The sequence below is a fragment of the Myripristis murdjan genome, chromosome 11, assembly GCF_902150065.1.
Source record: "Myripristis murdjan chromosome 11, fMyrMur1.1, whole genome shotgun sequence".
In the NCBI taxonomy this organism is placed as follows: domain Eukaryota; kingdom Metazoa; phylum Chordata; class Actinopteri; order Holocentriformes; family Holocentridae; genus Myripristis; species Myripristis murdjan.
In genome coordinates, this window is record NC_043990.1 from 14,912,411 (window position 1) to 14,937,565 (window position 25,155).

The 25,155-nt window shown below is 41.2% G+C and overlaps 1 protein-coding gene across 3 annotated transcripts in view; it reads left to right on the plus strand.

The window, feature by feature from the left end:
• The first annotated feature begins 412 nt into the window (after positions 1–412).
• trps1 (trichorhinophalangeal syndrome I) overlaps positions 413–25,155 on the plus strand; it is a 143,469-nt gene continuing 118,726 nt past the window's right edge. Inside the window, exon 1 of one of the 3 annotated variants that reach the window (XM_030063660.1) lies at positions 413–904. The gene's annotated coding sequence lies outside the window, so the exon portion shown is untranslated. The other 2 variants (XM_030063661.1, XM_030063662.1) reach the window with 2 other exon arrangements.

Genomic DNA, 25,155 nt, shown 5'->3' on the forward strand with positions numbered 1-25,155 from the left:
TAATAATGAGTTAACTTAAATGTTGGTAGTGGTAAGTTACATTACATTGTGTGCCACTTTGAGACAGTTGATATTAAAAAATAATTAGACTTATGAGATAAAGGAGGTAATGAGATGACAGCATGTATCACTTTAAGAGTCAGTCCTCAGGTGGTGACTTGATACTGATATTTTTTTTTTTATCGAGTTATATTAGTTGTTGCTATTAATACATCAGATTGTGTTGAGTGTTTTGGACGGCTCTCTGACAGTGTACAGTTTGGTTTGGTTTAGTTGACTCAGATGTAGGTGGTAGTAAGTTAGATTACAGTGTGTGTCGCTTTAAGAGTCAGTCTTCGGGTGGCTTCTTGATATTAATAGAGCTGCTGTGTCTTCCTCCTCTGACGTAATGCCCAAAGCCTACAGACAGACAGGCAGAGAGGTCCTGTCACAGCAAAGCGATAACACTAGTCTGAACAAAAAAAAAGAAAAAAAAAAAAAAAGAAAAAAAATACAGATAACGAGCTGCTCTGCTTTGGTTTGCTCTGACCGGCTGAGAGCGGCTGCGTATAATATGATATAATATCGGAATATCGTAATATCAGAGCCAAAACACTCACTAACTAGTCGGTAATAGCCTAGTTTGATGTGCTGCCGTGAAGCCTAAACTATCTCTCCTTCCCTCTCAGACCAAAGAGAGAGAGAGAGCGAGAGCGAAAAAAAAAAAAAAAAAAAAAAACAGAGACAGCCAAGACACAGTCACCCCGATCCGACATCATCAACAAACAAAAACCCCACAAAGAGACGAGCCAACCAGCCAGCCAGCCAGCCAGCCAGCCAACCAGCCAGCCACCATCTTAACAGGCTGCTGAAAGAGAGAGACACACACAGAGAGAAAGAGGCTAATGCTTATTTTGATCAACAGGTAAGCAGCACCCAAAGAAACACCACCACAAACACACACTCGCACACACACACACAACCCTAGCTTAGTTGCTGCAGTGGCATTGTAAACGCAAAAAAAAAAAAAAAGAAAAAAGAAAGAAATGCACCGCCGATGCTCGGTTAAGAGTAGTAGTTGGTGGGGAAAAAAATGCATGCTGTCGGACAAGTGTGGGGAAATGAAATTACTTCATCTTTAAACGCAATTGGGCTATCAAACGGGCGCGTTTTGGTGGGGGGAATCAAGAAATCGCTCTCTCCTAGCCGCTGGTAGTTTTTACGACGAGCAGCAGTCGGTTTGCGTCTTATGTAACTAACGGCCTCAGCGTTGGTAAGGAAAGAGGGATCTGCTGAATGAGAGGGAGGAAAAGAGAGCAGCACCGCTTTGAATTCACATGGCAATTTACATTTAGGTTAGGGCACCCAAACGCTACACAAATACAAATTGGGTGCTACTGGGGACGGCTACTGCATTGATTAAGACTTTGAGTTTTGAAGCCAACAAGCGAGGGGACACGGAATGACTTTGTCGCCGCAAGTAGGTTTGTGTTTTTGTTAGTTTTGTTTCTTATTTTCTCTCTCTCTCTCTTCTCTCTCCCCGTTCATTAATTTTGCGATAAGTGGGAACCTGACTGGGTTACAAGTAGCAACCGTGGGCTCCGTGGGTGATTTTTGTCACCGCCACCAGCTCTTATGTAACTAATATGTGTCACTTTTCTCTCATTTTCATTGATTAGTTTTTTCTCACTATTCCGGCTGCAAACTTGATACTGAAGTTCAGATTTCTTGGTCCTCCGAGTGACGCACGTACAGAGACAGACACACAGTGAGAAAGAGGGTTTACGCTGAAAGATGAACAGTGAACTTAGATGTCTTTACTTTCTTGGACGTGAAGGTGGAAAAGTCGAGGAAGCCCAGATCAAAGAGGGGGATGTTTATCAAGTGATTTACTGCGGATATGGCGCTGTTTTTGCACCTCTTTCATTGTTAGGAAGCCCGAGAGCGCGTGGTGGATGTGAATTGTCGTAAAAGACCCCCACCTCCACCTCCTCCTCCTCCTCCCCCCTCCAAAACAACCCCAACTAACAACTAAACAAACTGCGCATATCAACTCAGATAGCACTTATTTATTTGTTGGTGGTGGTGTTAGATGTTTGCTGACTGATGCCGGGAAGCCTGAGTTGTTCCACTCAACTTTGCAAAGTTTCCCCCCTCCTCTCTCTCTCTCTCTCTCTCTCTCTCTCTCTCTCTCTCTCTCTCTCTCTCTCTCTCTCTCTGTCGTAAGTAACTGTGATGTTCCTTTGAGATAAGGGAGCTGGGTAGGCATGACAACTCTGTGGGGAGAGCAGAGTATGTGAAGCCAGCACAATGAGGCACACACTGCAAGGAAGCTTTTTACATAGTCCTACACAGTCCTCCAGCTCTGGCCCCAAAGAAATGCCTCTGTATGGACCAACTTTTCCTCCACAGATAACCTCAATGCACAGATATTTTTTTTTCTTGCACCAATCAGGCCTTTTGAGATTTGGGTGTATGCCCCTAAACTCACCCATAGCTGTTTTTTCTTTAAAAGCTGATAGACTTGTGTTGACTTGCTAATTTATTTATTTATTTATTTATTTATTTGTCCCTCATTCATAGCCTCATGAAGTTTCAAAACTTTGGCTGGAGACATTCTGCGAAGTCTTTAAAATCTTTTGCACGTCTGCACATCTTTTTTTTTTTTTAAGACTATTTCAAAGAGTGGCGTCAAATGTTCTGCACAAGCCGTGGTGAAACGTCAGGCTCATTTCAAGTGTTAAAAGTGTAAAGTGAAGTTTAAATCCTGAATTTGAAATTGTTGTACGCTGGAAACATGTCAAAGTTCTGGTTTCTGAAGTGTGTGTTTGAAAAGGTGTTATTTCTCGACGTGTGCATCAGAGTTTGTGAAGTCCTGCGCAGTCGGCCACAGGCAACAATAGGGCAGACTCAAAGGCTCATACACTTAAAGGCATCTTCTTATTTCTGACCATGTTTGGGATTCAGTGTGGGGAAAGAAAAATAAAATACGCTCTTAAATAATTCAGGCTTCAGTTTTCTCTGTAGATCTTGATCAGCGTAATAACACATCTCTTTGATTCTGACGCAAAACTGCAATTTATATCGTAACTTTACTCATTTTTAAGTGGGGGGAAAGATCACAGAGAAAGCCACGCTCTCTTTGGATCATTTAGGATTTAATTTGTGGTTAACATAAAAAAAGAGCAAATGATCTTGCATGTTCCCAGAAGTTTTGTCAAAGTTTAAGTTACAGCCGTGGTAGAGATTTATAGTGGAAGTGTCGTATGTTTCTGTCTCAGTTGAAGTTCAACTTTTTCACTGTTTTAATGTCTGCTTTCCAACTCTTACCTGTGATTGTGTAATGCTGACCAAGTGCTGTATATAAAATTACCATAAGATCAGTTCCTATCAGTCCAGTCATTTATTGTCTTATCAATTTCTTTTTTATCTTAATCTGGCATCACTTATATTATTAACTAAATTATCAAATGTTTAATGAGTTTCATAAAAGTGCCTCACGAATTTGTCTGGCAGATTTCTAAGGCCTCCTTAAGTCCTGATCAACTGTTTTTAACAGATAACATCAGCTTTTAATTTAGCAGGTGATATGCTGTATGCAGACCTCTGCTGTATTTCCTTTTTAAGTCCTGTCCGTCTGGCTCTTTTATGATATTCACTCCATCCCAGACACATCAATATTACGCACTGCAGCCTTGTGCGCGGCTCCTGTTAACGCGAACACTTATACCTATTTTGCTCTCCCAATAACTTTTCATTTTCCCCGTATTCTCTTACCTGCAGATATCATGCATGTAATACGGCTTTGTTTTACATTTACAAGCTTCTGTAAAAGTAGAAAAAAGAGGTTTGGTTTATCAGTCTATCTGTCTAGCTTTAAAACTTAAAAAAAAAAAATTCTTCTTTCCAGACACTGGATATTATTGTATATTGCGGCCTTGTTCGTAGCTGCTATTAAACGTCAAAACAGTTGACGACTTCCTAAAGAGAACTTATACTTGTAAAATCCTTTCCCGTATATATATATATATGTGTGTGTGTGTGTGTGTGTGTGTGAGAGAGAGAGAGAACGAGACAGCACAGTCCTTTTTCCTGTGTGTGTGTGTGTGTTGAGGAGAGAGCGAGGGCTTAGTCATATGGCTGCAATATGTGAAGGTTCTGTGGTGGAAATGGGAAGAGAGAAAGTTTGGAGAGAGAGAGAGAGAGAGCGGGAGAGAAAGAGACAGAGACAGACAGAGAGAGAGAGAGGGAGAGAGAGAGAACACATGGAGCGAGGGAAGTCAGAAATGTCCTGTTCAACTAGTTGGAATGTATCTCTTGTATTTTATTGATGGTTTGATGTTCTGTAAGACATGAGGAACAACTGTAGTGATTTTGTGGGCTGCCATACAGTTGTCCTTGGTAGTCTGAGAGTGGCTGTGGTGCGAGAGAAAAAGGCCTGTTTGAGATGGAGTGTAAAAAGGTGACTTTGTGGTAGTTAGAGCTGTTTGGTCGGGGGGGGAAAGTGGAGGGATTTCATTGGCAGGCGTGTGATTTTGCTGTTACAAGGCATCATGGTAAGACAAGCGTCTGAAAAGAAAGAGGCATGGAAATGTTTGTTGTTTCTTGTTGTTTTCTTTAAAAATCTTTTGTGTGCAATGTGAGGGAAAATGATAGTTATCAGGGCAGATGGGACTGTTGGACGTTTAATAAATACGTGGCTTCGAGCAGGGCTTGTGAAAACAGCCAAATATCAGTGTTTGGAGAGAAAGAAAGTTGTTTTCAAATTGAAAGAAACAAGGGAGAGAGGGGAATAACTGTCATGATTAAATATGAATTAAACTAGGCTTTTAAAATATATAAAAAGTACGTTTATCAAAATCCCTGTATGCACAGATGGAAAAATGTAGTAGATATTACACAGTTAACCTAATAATCTAAATTTATGCCAGATGAGAATAAATACATTGACTGCAACGCTGACAGGGTTGATAGAAGTTAGGTTTTCACATGTATTTGATGATTGAAAAATGCAGTTTCTCTCTCTCTGCCTGTCTCATGTCATTTTAAACCATCTGTTAAACTTCAACCTGCAGTATTATCATAACAGGCCGTCAAATAACATTTTTTTTTTTTTTTTGGAGGGGGAGCTTGAGAGGATAAAAGAGCAGTATCAGGTGCAGGTAGAGGAGAAAGTTTTGGAGAGTGAGGCAGGTGAAGTCTGTGGTTATTTTGCCTCACATTTTCGGCTGTGATCCTTCATTAGTAAGGGATGCGTGTAATAATTCCTGCCCTAACCTCTGCTCAGCCGCTGGTGTCTCTCCTGTCCTTGTTTGGACTGACGCTTACCCTCCCTCGGAGCGCCGTGTCCCATTTCAACTTGTTAGAGTGGATCTCTTGCGTTTTACTGATTGTAAGACAATATGAGGAACACATGGAGTGATTTTGCATTTGGCATGCATATTAGTAACGCAAGGCTAGTTAGAATGGATAACAGTCAGCCAGGTTTTGGGAGCGTCCAGAGATGAATTACCATGATTTCAATTGACATTCTCGCATTGTTGCAGCGTAGAGAGATTTTGTGGGTTGATGGTATATTGTCACCGCATGATGGCTTTGATAAGACGTTCAATTGCCTGTAAACTCTTAGTCACAGACCTGTTGCACGGAATGACTGATTTTGTGGCTGTAAAAAACGTGTTTCCCCGACTGAGGAAGAGCATAGCCTTTTTAAATTCAGTTTACCCAGGGTTTGAATATTACATATGATACAGTAGAGCTGACTTTTTCTTACTGAATACCTCTATATTGATATTATAGGGACAATTATTGGAGCTTTCATATGATATTTACACAAGAGATTTTTGATAAGCATTAGTAATGTGGATATGATGACTAAGCAGGTAGAGGCAAATAACAGAACAGCTAGAACAGTTCATAAGTTCAGAAAATTGCATCCCTTCACTGTTAAAATCAGGAAAAGACAACACTTAAGCCATATCACGATATCCAAAATCCCAGATAGCATCTAGTCTCATCATCACAATATTGATAATATCAATTTTATCAGCTTATACAGCTAAGACTGTTTTGTAATTCATTACAGGCAACTAGAGCAGTAGTGCGTTGCTTTTAAAACATTGAGAAGTGGAGTGCACATGCTGCTGACTTATTCTTTTTTTTTAGTTTTTTTTTTTTTTAGTTTTTTTCAAAGTATAAAATGTAGATTTAAATTATTGTATTGCTATTATGAGGCTGAGATTGATGATTTTGCTTCCACACTTCTAAGCCCTTTTTAATTCTTTTTATTATGATTATTGTTTAGAAATTGAGCTGTTGGCTATATTTCTTTAACTGTATTACTTGATTTGAGTTTCACCCCTTGTTTTTATGTTTGTCTGTTTTGTGTGTCTTCCAATCACATCCTTGATTAAGTTCTCTGTAAAGTCTGGAACAGTTCAGCATGGATGATCTCTGTTTATATTTAGCGAACAGAGAGAAGACAGGTACAATGCTGCTTAGTCTCGCTCCCTTCACTACAATCTTCCATTAACAAGGAGGATGTACTTATTTAGTCGTGGTAACAAGGCAGACACTGTACTGTTTAAGCGTAAGTGGGTATCAGATTATTTTTCGCCTCAGGGTTTTTCAAGATTTAGCTTGTTGTGGAGTCACAAAAAGTATTGCTTTCTATTGGATTCTCTGGTAGTTTCCTTGTTAAAGTGAACTTTCCCAAAGCTCACACATTTCCAATAAGGAGGAAAAGATAGCATCTAATTGAGCAATCAGCTGTTAGTCATCTTAACCCTGCCTGCTGTTCGGATAAAGGAAAGTATTCATTTGTCACACATAGTTTTTATTTATTTATTTTTAAAAAAATGTTAGTGCAAAGCTTCTGGCTGTCTGGTCTCATACGTCTCTAGCTAGCACTTTTCTCATGTCTCTTGCTTTGTTCATATCCCAGGGAGACAAATGTTTTTAACTTACTTTACTGTCTGGGCACATTGCTTTGGCTCTTTCGCTGCTTTATAATAGCTGCTTGTAGCGTTGGTGATACAGGGATTTAAGCTTATTCTCCTGTTGCAGTTACTGGAAGTCACTCTGGAAAAGAGTGTCTGCTAAATGGCCAAAATGTCATCCCCACTCTCTGTCTGTGGTTAGTGCAGCCTTGTTTAGGCTTGAGTTTGTCTGTAATGTCTTTTGGTCTTTTTTAGACTTTTAAGTCTGTCTTTCAGACCGCCTGCTTCAGATAACGAACACATGGTCTTGGTTTAGGGTTAAACGATCATTTTTTCCAGGTTTTCAGCTTTTTTGGGACACACAAGTCCTAAATAGAGGACAACGTTTCTTCCTTTGATCTTAGACAGTAAATAATCCGTTTGTCAGTACACAGCAGAGAGTGATAAAGTCGTGGTGGAGTGGATTTGGCATATTACATGTAACCATGATGACACAGGCAGTAGTTATGGATAGCTGTTTTACGGGCTGTCCCAGTACCAGAAGGTCTCGTGTTCAGTTCCCACAATATTTGACCGGGGTTTTCCCTGGATTTTTTTGAGACAAGGTGACAAGACTGGAGAATGTGTATGATGTGGTGTAAAGTTTAAGCCTATGCGCCCTCCATTAGAGTGTTGTGTGCTTATGTGGAAAAAAAAAAGTCACAATTTGACAGAGGAGTGTCCATATGGATTTAAATTTTATACCAAGATGGAACAAAAATCTGAAAAATGAAGATTGTGACAGCTGACGGTGTTTATTTTGTAGGCCTGGGATGATATGCCTATGTCCCAATGCAATACTATCACAATACTTGGTTGCTGATTCGATTCAGAGTTGACTCTTGATTCAGCAGTGATTTTAGATTGAATGAAAAGGAAAGGGGGCACTATTTTCAGCCTCTTGCTCCAGTACACTGTGCCAAACCATTCACTGAGGTTCTTAGTCCACTGAAATACAATAAAAATGGTCTGCGGCCTTATTAATTTAAAAAATTAACTGCATTAAGTGATGAATAAATTAATTTGAAAGCATCTTACAGTCTCCTCCCTGTATGAGAATAATAAAATGAAGGGGAGGCAGAGTGCTCTGCTGTGTCCAAAATTAACGCCCAGCAAGTGCCAAATGCGAGTAATTTTTAAATAAAGTGGGGTCACTGGCAGTGGCCGGTAAATTTTTTTTCTCTCTAAATAAAAAATAAAACCTTTCCCACTCTGTCTCCAACAGCCACACAGACAGACAGACAGACAGACAGAAAAATAGATAGAAAGATAGTCTCACCATTGCCCACAACTTCAGCTGCTTCTTCATGTCAGTGTTATTTCAGGTGAGCTTCAGTAACAAATTTTCTTTTACTTTCAGGGGTGTACCCCCAAATTAAAATCGCTAGCTAGACATGGCAGGTGCCGCGGAGCCTTCCCGAACAGTTTTGGTTGGAAAAAGAAAACAGCCGGAGTGCTGTGTGGAAGTAGGCCAAGGATGTCAACAGGCCAATAAAAAGAAAACAATGCATGGTGCTGATAAAGGGACTAACGCACCAAACTGAGCGAAGCACATTGAGGACAGTCACTAGAGGTAATTATTTTTTGTCAAATCATGCATGATGCAGTTTTATGTCCAGTAATAAAATATTTTTGGCTGCTAAAATTTCTCAGTTTACATGTCACAGGCAGATGAGCCAAAAATTAATTTTGTACCCTGGCTGTGATATTCGCATATGTCTCCAGCAGTGGAGAGTAGCCTCTCTGCTGCACGGTTAGCTCCGGGAAAGTCATCATTGTCTAAGATGTTGAACGGGCGCAGGATTTTTGAGGTGAAACACAACGAGCGCCAAGTTATGTTCCTCACCTCAGAGTTGGTTTATGAGGTGTAAGTGCCGAGTCTGTGTGGGTCAGCAGGTCTCGTTTGTTACTCCACTCCGCGAACGTCTCCGAGCGACGGCGTAGAAAATTCACAATATACTTAAAATTGGTCTCAAAAAGAATTATTTAGGTATTAAATCAACTGCCCACGCACTTGAGTCCCGCCTTTTTCGTTCCATCAACATCACATGCTGGAATTTTCTACAAAGACGGCCCGCTTTTGAGTTAGATAGGCAAGAAAAACTCTGTGAACATGTCCTATCGAAGTGTCCTTGAACAAGAGACTTCTCTCCACTCCCTGCTCACTCATTGAAAGTCAATCTGGAGATCAATATTATGTTTCCAGAATAATTTTAGTAATCATTTTCACCTTCGTACAACCGAACTTTGGCTACCGAGCTACTGTAAGAAAAGTCAGTAGTCTCATAAACTGAGTTTGTTAAGGTTTACGAGTTGTGGCTGCTTTGATTTAGTTATGATAGCACTGCTGATGGGCCAGTTTGTGCTTTCTGTGTGAACCCAGACGTTTAGGTGTCAGTCACTGCTGCTATGAGTGGTAATCTTATGGAAATCACAGTACATGGTTGAGTTGAGTTAACCGGAGTTCCCATGAGTTGTGGAGTTTTGAAAAGTCTGTTTCAGGGAAAGTCAGAGAATTTAATAACTGCCCACTTCTGCTCTCTCTCTCTGTTCACTGTCTACCTCGCTAAAACATCTGTCTGTCTCTCTCTCTCTCTCTCTCTCTCTCTCTCTCTCTGTCTCTGCTAAGGTGGCTATACAGCTGCCCCTCGCTCTACCACGCAGCTCTCTTCATCTCTCTGTCTTCTCATACTACTGGCTTGCCGCGCCGCTTTCCTACCGCATTCACTGTGTAGCTCGCTGTTTTTTGTATCCTACTGTGGTCATGTTCGCTATAATCCCTGGTGGAAAAAAAAATCTTGACATGCGTTGCATTTTTTGGGCGAGTTTACCCACTGTGAGTTATCACTTTACAGATCTGACACTATAAAAATGCATCACTGTAAAAGAAAAAGCCAGAACCTGCCGTTTCACCACTGTAAGAAATTATGAGTAAAGTCAGTGGACAGTGGACTACCAAAAATAAAGAAATCAACAAGAATATCCGAATGCCATAACTAAAACCTGAATGCCTATCTCATTAACGAATAGTCAAATATTTTGGTTCAGCCCTATTCTTAAGATAGCAAAATTAATCAATCTTTAACCTCTATGAATGTCTCATTATTATTTGCAGTGGGGAAAACTGCAGTTAAAATCTTCATGACTGTGTGTCATTAGGAAAGAAATGCAGCTTGCTTATAAACAGTTGCCAGTGACTAGCTTTCCACAACGGTCTTATTTCTGTCGCCCTGAGTTACAGTATGAAACAAAGTAATACAAAGCTCATTTTGTACTGGAACAAATGCTTCATGTTTTTCTTCACTTGTTTTCTGATCTCAGTAGAAACATTTTGGAAGCCTTGGTGTCTTCCTGTTGGCTGTAAAGTACAAGGCTGTGGATGATAGTATGTAGTCAGTACCAACGGAGTGTTTTCTTTACGTAGCCCGCCTGAATATATTCAAACGGCTTAGGTCTGTTTATATTGTGACGGCACATTAAAAGTTGACTCAGTAAGGTGGATTTATGTTTGTCTACCGGCTCACAGTAGGTCTTGTTGTGGTAGCAGTCAATAAAACTTTCCTCATAATGGTCTCACATTTCAAAAATTGAGTTCGCTCCAAATGAAACGGTGCAGTCTAATTACAGTGTATTGTGACAGTATATATTGAACCAAAAACCACAGCAAAAATCATTAAAGGGAAATCAGTTTTGCAGTTGAGGTGAATTATTGGTGGAATGCCCTTTATAAATTTTTAATCTTTCCGTGCATAATGAATTTGAATGAGATCCAGTAGTGCCTTTTTACATAGAGACAGTACATTATGAGGTTGTAGTTAGTGGAGGGAGCACTGTAGAAGTATGTCAGCTGGCCAGTAATCATTGCGGCCTGTTCCAGCCGATGGATCAGGACCTCATAACTCACTTATAGGCACTTGTCTGTCTTTATTTTTGAGATTACTTTTATTTGTCCATTGACACAAAGTAGCAGGAATTTGCTTAGCAACACTGAGCTGTTTGCATGCGTAATCCACTGCAGGCATGCATTTCTTTAAGGATAATGTCAGTGATTTTTTTGCCTCCTTTACATTTTTCATGCTGGTGTGTGAACACAGTCAGCATAGTCTGGGACACCTGGGCTTATTTTCCTGTTTTAGGAAGAATCCATTTGCTGCTGTTCATACGGCCGCTGTTTGAAAAACCAATCTGAGACGTTTCGAGAGTTGCCTGAGCTAGATAAACCACCTCAGTAAACATAAAGCCATAATATGGTTTCGTCAAAGTTTCTGCTTTGAGTGTTTACATAGCAGTGTGCGCATAACATTACAGTTCTTGTCAATCACCTGATACCCACAAGAAAAAATTTGAAGTCTCTGCCAAGAAGTAATCCCCCCTCCAAAACATGCTGCCTTACGATTATTGTCGCATCCACGCCTTTTTACTCAGGGCATGTTTGGTAGTCAGGGAAACACTTAATTTAAAGCTAGGTTTGACACCGTACATTTTGTATTTTAAAAACAATGACTAATAAAAACAAACAAACAAAAAACAGCAAAAATTGGAATTACATATCACAATCACTGCAGAATGACAGATGGAGTTATTAGACAGTGGTAAATGGTGGTAAATGACACTGGTATTCATCTTCACATGTGGTCAGAGCTTCAACTTAGAGTTTTGATGATGATGCTTCATATGCTGAAGATCCACCTGTTAACCAAAAACATTCAGTGTATATCTGCGTAAATTGACTCACTTAGCCTATCTGTTTTATTAGACAGTGGACAGTGAGGAGAGACGATGATATAGAGACAGAGGATTGATTCAAAGTTATGTTGACTTAAGTACGTGTGTATGCCGCTCTGCAGTGTTCCCCTGAACACAGCTCCATCTGTAATTTTCTCAGTTTTTACAGCAGACACACAGCAAAACTAGCTGCGGAAAATGTGACGGTGGCATGCATTTGAATGTGATTTATGTTGTAAGCTTCTTTGTGTTGACGCTGAGAATAAACACTGAAAAGCACAGATTTACAGAAGCCCACAGGAAAAGTCTTAGTCGCACAGTGACTAGAGAAGCTGGAGTTACGTTCCAGCGTCTGTGGCGGTGAGAGAGGTAGAGATGTCCCGTGCTCTTCAGCCTTCAGCGACTTTCTTTTTTTCGACTTGGTGACACCCTTGGTAAATGTTGCATCTCTCAAATGTTCACGAATTGAGCAAAATTGCATCACTATTATCAACAATATGACTGGGTAGCATGGTCATGGGACGTTTTATTTACGTGGGAGTTAGTGTCAGCTGTCAGTTAAAGAAAAAAAAATGCTAAATCACAGTCATGAGGTCTCTGCAGGACACTGGGGGATTTTTGATGTCTTTTTTGTCTGTTAGCAGGCAATTTGAAGCCCCTCTAGCTCAATGGTTTTCTAATCTGCTGCATCCATTCTTATTTTTTTATGAGATTGAAAATGGCAGACTTTGCATGTTTATAGTCTTTCAGTATGAGTATTGCAGAGTGTCCACTTCCTGACGTGATTGAGCCGAGAGTGAATATAGTCTGGTCCTGTTGACAGCTGGATATCAGTTACTGTAATGGTCTATCAGTTGAGGTCACGTCTGTCTCATTCGTTAGGCAATTATGACTGAATTAAGTCGTTGATTGTTTATTTCTGTACTGAAGGGTAACCGTCTGCGCGGCAACAGTCAAACCAAGACCGCCAAATCCAAGAACCTGCACACACACACACACATGCACACACGGGTGCACTCATTGTGCCACTTATCTGAGAAATCTGATCTTTTCTGTTTCTATTCGTCTCTACTTCACTTTTTCCTCCATCAGCCATTTTCTCTGTCTGTTACTGTTCTATTAATGACGTGGCTAATTTTCTTACTGTAATACAAGACAGAATAGACTAGGTTTGCTGTTTCAGTAACTGTTAGGAAAAGACATTAATTTCCCACTCAGGGCTGGGCTCAATTAACTCTGAATTCAGTCAGCTCCAAATTTAAATACAAACTGACATTTATTTGACAATAACAGGGCATACTTTCGCAATCAGAATTGTATTTCTTCCTAGGTTGGATATGGCAATCCCCTCTCTCGTGAACATGCCCTTTCCCCAGTTCATGTACTGGGTATGGCCAGTACCTTTTTATTTCATGGCTCAGTATGTTTGTGTGTTTGAATTGCGCAAAGGTTTTTGTAAAACTGCCTTGAAAACATCTTTTTGTGCTTGCGTGCACCAGCAGCTCACTGAGCTGTAGCATGCTTTTTTTTTTTTTTTTTTTTTTTAAAAACAATGCTTTATAAAATTGCCCTTTGTGTGTGAGGATCTGTTTTGTGTGTGTGTGTGTGTGTGCATCCACATGTCTGACCAAGTGTGAAATACGAAGCGCTTTGTTTCATTTGTACAAGAGCACATATGACTGCCATTTTTTTTTCAAGCTGGCCTTTTTATAACTGTATACCTGCTGTAGAAGGGGACTCGTTTTTACTGCTTTTAAAACCAACCCATTAGCTAACACACACACACACACACACACACACACACACACACATACACGCACGTGTGCAGCCCCATTAGTATTGTAGTCTGGGGTCTGGCTAAAACATCTGGTGGCTGAGTAACTTTTCAAAGTAGTCTTTGTCCTCACTCTCTCTCTCTCTCGCTCTCTGTGTGTGTGTGTGTGTGTGTGTGTCTGAGTGTGTGCATGCATGGCTCTGTCAGTGTGAGCATTCCTCTGTGTATGTGTGTGTGTGTGTGTGTGTGTGTGTGTCTGTAATAAGGGGCAGACGTTTTACGGCGTCCCGTCAAATTAAAACTATGATTTAAGCGACTAACTTGTATGTTCTTTTTATCATTAAAGTGAATAACCAGTCCTGCCTCTGTCAGTGTTTTGTGTGTGCCTGCTTCGAAAATATGAAAATAAAGATTTACTGTAAGCATGTAGCTAATTACTTTTTCTTCTAGAAAATGAATGGGCAGAATGATGTGTTGAATTATTTTGTGTAAGAGTGACTGGCTAGCTGCTGTGTAGTGAGAAAAATTGAGATCCAGCAGACTTGCCTCTGGTCCAGCTTGACTTTTCTACCCCAACCTGGAAGAACCTTCCTCGCCCCAGCAAGCTTCAGTCAGGTTGGGCTAAAAGTCTCACCTACCTTTGTGGGTTTTCTGCAGGGCTTGGTTTTCAGATGTACTGTTAAATAATCCTGCAGTAGCAGCTTTGGGCTTTTGAGGGTACGGCCCTGCAGACAGTTTGAGCTGACGCCCTCAGGGCATCACTTCAGAGCCCATAAACTCTGACAGAACCAGGGATTCATCTGCTCTCACTGCAGCTAAGACTGCTTAATCGGCACATTTAGTGACGTTGCATCTTGTCCTGGTAGAAGGACTTAGTGTTTGTTTATGATTGTGCGTGTGTATGTCATGTAATGTGGTGATTTGTCAGTAAAGCAATGAACTGACTTGAACTAGTTGGGTTTGGCTGCACAGTAACACCACTTTGGCACCAAGCAAGCAGGTTTTCAACAACCTGCTAGTAATAAATGGGTGATACTATTTAAATTTTCAGAAGTCCTGCATGCATATTTCATCTCCAGGGTAACTTGTGGCACACTCTCCCAACCCAGCGCAGCCTTTTCTCCTCCCACAGTCTCAATCTACATGGGCTAAAGTATCACTGAGTTTAGCATTTGCTGCTTAAAATGTAGAGCATTTCCTGTGTTGCCGCACCAGTACAGGCCACATATCAGCAGGTGATCTGTTTACTCCTGTGGTGATCGGAGCTGAAGCTGACAATCACCCGGGACTGTTTCAGTGCTCAGAACATGGGACAGAAATCCAGATTAACTGGTTTATACTGAACTCAAGTCCTGGATGGTGGTGGGATTTCGGATCGGTGTACAAGAGGTATGAGCTACACCCTGAGGGCTCAGTTTGGTTTTGGATAGATATTGTATGGATTCGATTAGGCTTGAAGTTTCAGTTGCTGCAGTCTGTATAGCCTCACTAACCCTTGTGTACCTTCACAATTAAAGAGGTGTGTCTCAGCAGCATACCGATGTGTCAGCTGAGATCTTCTATTGATTTTCCTTTTTATATTTAGGGGATTGGCAGGAGCCTCACCTTTAGGCGAGGCAACATGGATAAAATAAAATATCTCAAAATTTGTAGGGAGGCCTGTTGGTGCTTTTGTAAGATAATTACGCTGTAATGTGGATATGATGGCAAAGCAGGAGGAGGCAAATGACAAAACGGCTTTAACAGTTTAATTAGTTCAGAAAAATGCTTCTCTTTACTGTAATGCAGCCTTTGAAATCAGGAAAACACACCACTTGTGGCATATCATGACATTCCAACATTTAAAAACCCAGATGATATCTAGGGTCATTTCAATATAATATCAGTATATTTCCCAGCCATACTTCCTCTCGCAGGGCTTCAGATGGCGACTGAAATGGTTGCCAGTGCACCTAACTTTTTCAAATTTTGCGAGTATTTTTTTTTTTCTGCCAGTGACCAGTGGTGATTGTTGCACAAGCAAAAAAAAAAAAAAAAAAAAAAAACAGAAACAATTGTAAAGGCACGCAGAGCAGCAAGCTTTAATTTTGTGCTGCGTATGTCTGCCTTGCTACACTATCGCAGTGAATTTTTTAAAACTTAGTAGTGAAACAGGCCCTGGTGCTTTGAGAGGTAACATGCATCATGTAGTTTAACTACTTAGTGAGGTAATGTCAAGGAAAACTGACAACAGGCAAAATGAAATGGCCAAACAAACAAAAAAAATATTCACCTTTTTCTCACTCCCTGCCTGTCCAAACCCTGCCTCCTCCACATCAGATGTGGATGAAAGTGAGACCGACTCGACCAGTGAAAGCTCTCAGGTGCTGTCGTCCCAGCTGGACTCAGTCAGTAAACAGTCATTGCAGGATGATAGTGAAGCGCAGCTAATTGAGTCTGCCATGCCTGCGTTTCCCCTGCCTGCAAGGAAGTTTAAATCAGCCTGGCTACAGGGGTTTCCCTGGTTATGTTTTGACAAGGGGGAAATGCACTGCACCTTTTGTGCTCAAGCAGCCATTCAACATTTGCAGTTTTTATATACTTATACTTATTTCACGTTTGACATGCACAGAGATTCTGCCTTCTAAAAATTATATTTGGCCTCTAAGTAGATTGAGTGTAGGAGCCAGCGGTTCCTAAAGATTGTTTTTCATCTGGAGCCCTCTTGTGTGTCTACCTTTCAGCCTACCTTACACACACGGTGTTATATTTAGCCCACTAACCGACTGGCCTGCAGTGATATTTGGCCCTCCCTTACACTAGCCACTAACCTACTAGCCTACATAGTAGCCTACCAGCTTCCTTCCTCTGAACTTTGACTGGATCACGTCATATTTAGAGTTTTCAGCGCATTATTTTTCAAAGGGTAACCTCATTACAACAATGAGTCAGTTTTTGAAGGATATTATGTAAAGTAACAAAGCAAAAAAATCACCCATATTTTAAACTGCTATTAGCCTGCAGTGATAATCTCCCCAGCACACACCTTTGGGTCCTGATCCAGCAGTTGAAGACCACGGAGATTCATGGTATTTGTTGCCATCAGCATGTTTCTTCTTATGGATAAATAATATTTGTGAGGGTCAGCAGGTTTTTTTTTTTTTATCTCTCTAAAAGGGGAAGTCTTCTGGTGGCATTGCACCGATAATAGACCGTGCTGAAAAAGTCCAGCACTCCCCTTTAAAGGATCAGATAAGCGATATTTGTTGTGGTCAGCATGTTTTTTTCCCCCTCTTAAAAAATGGAAAAATCTATTCACTGATAAGTGTGTGTGTGTGTCTGTATTAGTGTATTTTTGGAGTGACTGCTGTGTGTGTGAATAAGTGAATGGATGGATAGATGGATGATGAAGGGAGGGAGCTTTTTTTTTTTTAAATGGAAATTAAGGGGGCACACATCTGGGGGTCTTTGAGACTTTTGTGGGGCGGGGGGTGAGAAGGTGGCTGTGAGAGGCCCACATGCAGAAGTGTGTGTGTGTGTGTGTGTGTGTGTGTGTGTGTGTGTGTGTTGGTCGGGGTGGCGGGTTAAGGGGTGTAAAGGGAGAAGAAGAGGGAAGAGGAAAGGGTAGTTTCTCATTTGTAGAGAGATAGTAGGGAAGGGAAACGAAGGGCTACAGGGGCATGGGGGCTTGAGACAGTCCATAATCAGAAAAGGAGAAATGCATTTTGAGAGAAAGAGGGACTGAGAAAGGGATGGATGGAAGGAGAAGGTGGAAGAGCACAAAGAGGAGGGAAGGAGAAAAGGGGAAACGAGAGGAGAGGAGAAGCATGCGAAAGGCCAACAGTTTAGCAGAGAAGCAAATGACAGGATGCTTAAAATGCATGGAAACGGATGGAGCATGGGGGGGGGGAGAAAGAGAAATATGGACGGAAAGACAGACAGAAAGAAAGAAGGTGTAGGGAACTAGTTGCGCAGACAGAAGAGGAGGTGGAGGAAAAGGGAGCGAGGAGAGAAAAGGGGGTGAAAGATCACTTGCTATAGGCGAAAACTTTACGGCTGACAGTTGAATTTACTTTGGGGCTCTCTCGCTCTCTCTCTGTGTGTGTGTGTGTGTGTGTGTGTGTGTGTGTGTATTGGGGGAGGGTGGAATAGAACAGTAGGGGGCCAGGCGTTTGTTCTGCAACAAGGCTTTTGGGCTTTTTTAGTTCCTCACACACAAGAAGTTGTCCTCTGCCTTTTCTTTAGAGGCCGATTTCACCTAGCTGTGAGACCTTCCTCTTCCCCTCTCTCTCTGCTGTTTCTGTAACCCTGCTTCCAAGCCCAAACACACACACACACACACACACACACACACACACACACACACAAACTCTCTCTCTTGCTCTCTGTCTTTGTGTCTTTCTCGGGGTAGGAGGTCCACCACTTCCATACCTGTGCAAAACACTTAAAGGTTCAGCTACTTTAAGGTGCGCTTTCTCTTGTCTTTTACCAGATTTAAATACCACCTCAGCGGATGCATCTCTTGCATGACAAGATAAAACAAGTGCTCCCCATGTTTTTATTTTCCAAAGTAGTAAAAATGTATTCAGGATTATTTTGCCAAGGTGTGAACTAGTGCAAATAGTCTGCATTTATCTCGCCGGCCACTTAAAACAGCCTTAAAGGAGGGAGGCACTTCTTGTGCGATAAGATAAAACAAGTGCTCCTCTTCTTACTTTGTTATTCAAACATATTCAGGGTGTATTCTAGTTATATGTTATTATATGCTGACAACTTCACTTAGACTATACATTTGGGGTTACGAAGCAAAGTGTCTTTAAGAGTTTTAAGGATATAAAAAGTCTCCAATGGGTAACATTTAGGAATGAGACGACTTGCAGCATTGAGTTTTACATAAAAAATGGAGGAGATGGGAGAGAGGGAGAGATGGAAAGGAGAGAGCACAGAGGGATCGTGCAGAGAGAGAGAGCAGCAGTCAGCGACTGATCTGAGCGGATCAGTTAAGGAGGGGGGGGCAAGCAGCGGCTGAAAAAGTGGAGCACACAGAAGTTTGGGGCACCGCAGTGCTTTTAAAACCCACTATGGATCAAAACCATTTTCTTTTTGGAACAGAGGAAAACGAGTCCAGGATGAGATCTGACTGGTGGGAGGGAGGAGGGGGGCAGGGTGTCTTGAAGAAGAGTACTTTTGAAAACAAGTGAATTAAAAAAAAAAAAAAATTAAGGGCTGCGTTCGATTGGAAATGGAGATTCCCATTTCCTTCTGAAAACATAAATGAGAACAAATCAAGGTTGAATACCCGATTGCATTTTGACCCTCAGCTGCTGTATAAATCTGCAACTTATATTTAATTTCAATTGCCGATTAATCTGCTGATCTTTTTTAATCGCTTCATCATTTAGACTATGAAGTGTCAAAAATAATGACAAATATGGGAAGTTAGCAGAGGCCAGAGTTGATGTCTTCAAACTGCTTTTTTAGTCTGACCTGTTGTAGCCCAAAGAAACCCAAAGTATTCATTTTATATTGATATAGAGATATGCAAATCTTAGGATCTGAGTGATCTTTGCCAAGCTGGAATCAGCAGGTTTTTTTTTACTTGAAAAATGACTAAAACAGTACCTTGAAACGATTATCCAAATTACAATCAACAAATTCTGACTATTGACTAATCAGTGAATCAGCAAATTGTTCCAGCACTACTAATGTGTCCTGTCATGTGTCTCCTCACGTTAACCAGGTCTTTGAACTCCCTACAGTCATTCTGAAGTGATTCCAGTTGGATGCGTGTATTGAGAATTGATTCAAAGGCTGTATGTGTAAAAATGCTGAAAAGAAAAATGTTTATAATTGTCACCATTTGTCTGCACATATCTGGATTTTTTTATGGCCTATATTTTCTTTTTTGTTGATCTATAATAATAACGATATAATGATAATGATATCTGTTAGACAAAAGGTGAGGTATGGCAGTGAGGCATTTAATCCGTTGCTATATCTGTTTGACAGTATTGCATGAAGATTGTATCAAAGGAAACATTAACCCTGCCACATGAGTTGCATTAATGGAATTACAGTCATATCAGTATATAACGACTCTTATTAAAGATGATACCTCCAGTCACTGTGGCAGTAGGATACCTCTGTATTAGGCTTTGTATTTTGATGGAAACCCACTTCCTTGTTTGGCTGAAGTGAAAGCGTGTTGAACCCAGCCCTGCGCTGACATCACTGAGGCCCCAAATGCTCCCAGTGCTTCCCGATAGTGTTCAGCAGGCCAGTGCTGCTTCACTTGGCCAACTTGCAGATAGAGGGCTCTGGAAAGGAATATAAAGTCAACATTGTGGGTTGAAAATGTTCCGATGTGTGTGTGTGTGTGTGTGTGTGTGTGTGTGTGTCTTAAGTCTGTCCAGACATTTTTCCCGTCGGGCCGGGCGCTCACAGGAAACGTCCGATTCTCCAGGAGTGGAAAGTGTTTGTGTGCGCGTGTGTATGTGTTTGTGAGGGAGCGTTAGTGTGTAGTTAGTGTGCGTATGGTCTAGTGTATCAGCATGTTTCTGTCTGTGGATGGAGACTTTGTGTGTGTGTGTGTGTGTGTGTGTGTATGTGTGACTGACGTAATGTTTGAGCTTACCCAGACAGAGACAGACCAAACCGAGACACACGCATACACACAGGGGTGGGTGCGTACGTGTGTGTGTGTGTGTGTGTGTGTGTGTGTGTAAAAACATCAGATATGCCTGGCAGACTTGGGCAGGCTGGTGAGATGTGTGTGTAAAGTGTGTGTGTTTGGCAGCTGTGTAGTTTGTTTTCCGTATTTTTGGGGAAAAGACAGCGAAGCAAGAGTCAACAATCAACATGTTGATTTATACGGCTACCAGTTCCTTCCATTACGCCTGCAACTACCACTGAAGCAGCGTTTGTTCTCCATTATTTCTGTGATGTATGACTGTCTCAGTTGTCTCGAGCAAGGTTAGGATCAACAGGAGCTGCGTTTATTCTGACCTTACACTGCGGTCGGTAACTTTGTCTCCTCTCCCAGCCGCTGTGCCTGGTAACCAACCACCATTTGGCTAAAAGAGGCACTTTGCTGATAAAACAGCAACAACATTTGGAGATGCACCGTTCCAGCCACTATAGGCCGGCGCAAAAAACTTAGTTCCCTTCCCTGTTTATATTCTGTAAATCTTCATCATTTATTTGTTTGAATATTAATATTGGCGTGTAGTTTATCTTGGTGAATAAACTGAAAAATGTACTTTTTTTAAGGTTTTTAGCAGATGCTGTTATCCAGAGCAAATTACAACAACTGCAACAACAGAATAAGCTTAAATCCCAATTACAAATCGCCACTTTTACAAATAACACATGGCTATTAGTGGAAGAGCTAAAGCACCAGGGCAGCTGAATAAGTTGAAATAGGAAAAATATAATTTAAATGTAATGTATTGTCCTTTACATTTAAATAAGAGAACATCAAAGAGGTGAAGCAAAACCATAATTTGTTGATGGATTGCTACCACTGTACTTCCCTGTTTACTTTTTTCACACTGTTACTTACTGCTACGGCTGTGTGAAAATTGCATAACTCCAATTATAAGATTTTCTTTTCTTTTCTTTTTTTTTTTTTTGCTTCATAACCATGACGCAAAACCAAACTACTGTAAAATGACGTATTGATATTGAGGTGGCAAATCAACATTTCTCACAGAGGTAGGTCATAAACTTTGTAGCTGGCTGCTTTAAATGGTGCCTCTCTGGCTGGATGTTGACAAGATTTGAGTGGCGCGGATGATGCCTCTTGTCATTCACATTCAATATGTGCAATATTATGCTTAAATTCAAATCAGCGCAAGTTCATTGAAGCACAGTGACAGCTTTTGTTTCAGGAATCCGAGGAAGGTGGCAGTGCGTCGGCAAGGCGCACGTCCGTCTGTGTCAGAGGCAAACTTGAAAACTTTGGGTGTAGCTAACATAGAAATGAATAGACAGACCTGTCCGTCAGCTTTAACCCTTCAGGTTAACAGGTTGATCAGGGTTGCTAAGTGATGTGTAGCAAACACTTCATAGATGATTTCATTCAATCGGCTATAGTTTATTGACTTTGTCAGGCGTGCGCAATAATCTACCAGAAAATTCCACTGGCAAAACACCATGACCAGTTTGGTGAAGGTGTTTCATTTTGCTCTGTGATTGTGCTGATATCTGCTAGTGCACAGATAATAGTTGAATAATCAGATATCTTCTGGCAGCCCAGGCTTGATGTGAGTGTGGAGACACTCCGGCTCCTGAGCTGTCAGTTGTAGTCCTCAGCCTTTCATGATTTAATTAATTACAAATGATGAGGATGCAGACTTTGTAGATTTGAGTTAATAAGGGAGAGGGAAAGTTTGAGCTCCAAGGGGAAACGTTATTAAGTTTTGGAAACTGACATAAATGCAGATAATGTGCACGGTATACGAGGCACATCTTAACGTGCTAGAATACAGGAGTTGAAAAAGTTTTTATTGTGATTAAATGCTTAGTTTTTCAGATCACTTTCCGGAGCGTTCGCTTAAACAGTCCACTTGGACTCATCAGTCAGAGGGAATTCACTGGGATTGATAAAATATTCCGTATGTGTGCAGCCAGTCATCATCACTGGGTCTTTTTGACACTGACATCAGCAGTTACTGTCAACGATTCCTCAACTGCTCATATTGGGGTCCGTTTTCTGACAAGCCCTCCATTGGGAGCTATCGTGTTAGTATTTTCCAGCCAAGGGATAAAAACCTGTGATTGTTTTTTTTTCTTTTTTTTTCTCTGCCGTCAATCCACATAACAGAAAGTTGTGTAACAGGCATAACAGAGGAGCTGTCACTAACTGCCTCACAGGGGCATCTGTATCATGCACAGGGGACAACACATTTACCATTGGCTTGTCTTTTAATAAAAGAAGAGAGAAAATCTGAAAAACAGAGTGAAGTGAGAATCAGGACACAATGCAACGAGCGCCGCGTCTACCATTCGTGTCATTTTGTGCCCATAATGCCAATTTTAGGTTCGTTTTTGGAACTTTCTGAGGGCTTCTGGTAATTTCCTAGTCTGTTTAAAGGAGGAATGAGGAACAGATGTAACTCCTTGTCCCGTTGTGTTTGCCTGCTCTTTTGCCTTTTATTCGGCTTTTGATGTTAAATCCATATTGCACTAGAGATGAGTCAACAGCCAAAAAAAGAAAGAGACCTACTTTAGCTCTCCTGCCTGTCTGTCTGGGGTAAAACAAGGAACCTTCAATCAACATTCTTTTAAATGATAGAATTATATTTAAAACAAACAAGCAAAAATGCTCTTTTTAATTATGCTAGTCACCCAAAATAATAATAATTTTCAGATTTGGTGATGAGAGTGAAATGATGTGTCATCCTCAGATGGAGCTGTGCAGTTGAGTTAAATTTGAAACAGTGTGCTTACTGTGCTGTGAAGGGCGGAAAGTGGAACTGAGATAATAACTATTAAAAATACCTCCTGTCAATCTTTTGTCTATCTGCCTCTCTGACTTCCTGCCTGTCTGTGCGTATTAAGTTACAACTTTTGAACATCATGCTTTGCACATTTAGAATACAACCAAAACAAATGAAAAATACAGTGTACGTAATAATTATAATTTTCAGATGTAGCGGGTGAATAAAAACAATGTGGTTTCCTGTCTGTGCGATCTGTAATTGGTGGAATGTGGAACTAAACTCTGTCTACATACGATCTAAAAACAAACCGAAAGAATCAGAAAGACAGGCTTTAGTCTGTCTATCTGTCAGCCTGTCGATCTGTTTGTTTGCTCCAATATCAACTTTTATTACAACATGCAAAATCAGCATTGTGTATTTGAAAAGTAAACAACACAAGTGACTAAAATAATACATTTCAGATGGAATGGTGGGGTTTGGCTGAATGTGGAACAATGTGCTCTCTGTGCTCTAATTGGTGGAACATGGAGCTTAACTCTGTCTACATAACATCTAAAAACGCACTGAGACACATCAAAAAGGCCTTTCAAAGACAATCATTTTCTCCAGGACAGAGGGGGGGGGGGGAATCAATGAAAGATGAGGAAGAAACGAGCGTAATTACTTTGACCACCATGTCATTTGAAACGGCATTAGCAATAACAAATCAGAAAACAATAAAAGATGAGAGCGCAGATAAATGAAAGGGCTTGTGTTTCAGGGTAAAAATGATTGGAAATGAGTTTGAGCGATGTGCATGTGTGTGTGTGTGTGTGTGTGTTGCATGTGTGTGATGAGCAAATGTGTGTCTATGTATGTGTGTTTGTCTGTGTATCTTGGTGGCAGTGGGACATGCATATGTAAGCACTTGGGATGGCGTGCATGCTCACATGCAAGCATGTGTGGGTACATGCAAACATATCCTTGTGTGTGTGAGAGATAGAGAGAGGGAGAGAGAGGGAGAGAGAGGGAGAGAGAGAGCGCTAGTGAGTGAGTATTTGTGTGTAATCATGTACGTCAGGCCGTCATGAATGGTGTGTTTGAGACAGAGCGGAGTGTGGAGTTCCTCGGGCCGGACCAAATTGGAAACAGAAAAACAAACATTCCCTAGGAACCCCCGCTCTCCAGCCTCCCCCCCATCCTGCCCCCCCACCTCACCCCCCTCTTCTGCCGGCTAGTGGCGCAGTCCAACGTGTCTGGGACAATGTAACGGTCTATAGCCGGACCGGACCACACACATACGTGGAGGGGAGGGAGGGAGAGCTGGGGAGGCGGTGGCAGTGGCGGCCAGGGAGGGAGGGGGGATGAGAGGGGAAAGGGGGGGGGCACTTCAACCACAGTGACAGATGGAAAAACAGACAGAAGAAGGATATGAGAGAGCGCCTGGTGATGGACGGACGAGAACGACAGATAGACCTGGAGAGAAAGAAAGTGATGGGAGGGAGAAGAGGAGGATGGGGGAAAGACAGGAATAGAGCCTGGGGGGAAAAAGTGAGAAGGAGAGTAAAAAAAAAAACAAAAAAAAAACAGCCAATGGACAGATGAGAAGTGAAAACGGGAGAAAAAACTGACAGGAACGAGCGAGCGGGGAATGAAAAAAATGAGATAAGTCATTGTGGACAAACAGAAAAAAAAGGAAAACGAGAAAAACAGAGGGAGACGGAACGAAAGTGATTGAGTAAATCACCAGCCACGAGACTGAGTCAGAGTTCCACAGGGAAAATATTTCGAATCACACTCATTCTTTCTTACAGAAAAAAACACTAATTTTCTCTCTCCCTTTCCCCTTTTCCTGTTGTGAGTAGTACTAATGAGTCAATAGCCCTTGATCTTTTCATTCTTTCTGTATTTCTTTCTCTCTCTCTTTCTTTCCACCTTTTTATGAAACACACTCACTTTTTTCAGCGCCAATGATTATATAGCCAGTCATGTAATAACTGGACACATTGTGCATTGATGTGTGTGAGTGTGTGCATGTGTGTGTGCATGCATGGTGTGATTCCGCAGTCAACTTTTCACAGCCAAGACAAAACATCAAAACTGTAGCATGTGACCTTTCTCTCTCTCTCTCCCTCTGTGTGTGTGTGTGTGTGTGTGTGTGTATAGTTTCATAATGTGTAATAAAATGACCATTTAGTAGAGCTAAGCTGGGGTTGTTAAAATTAATGCTCTCTCAATTACAATCCATTTAATGCAATAAAACTTCAGATGCTCTCGTTGAGGACAATGTAACATTGCC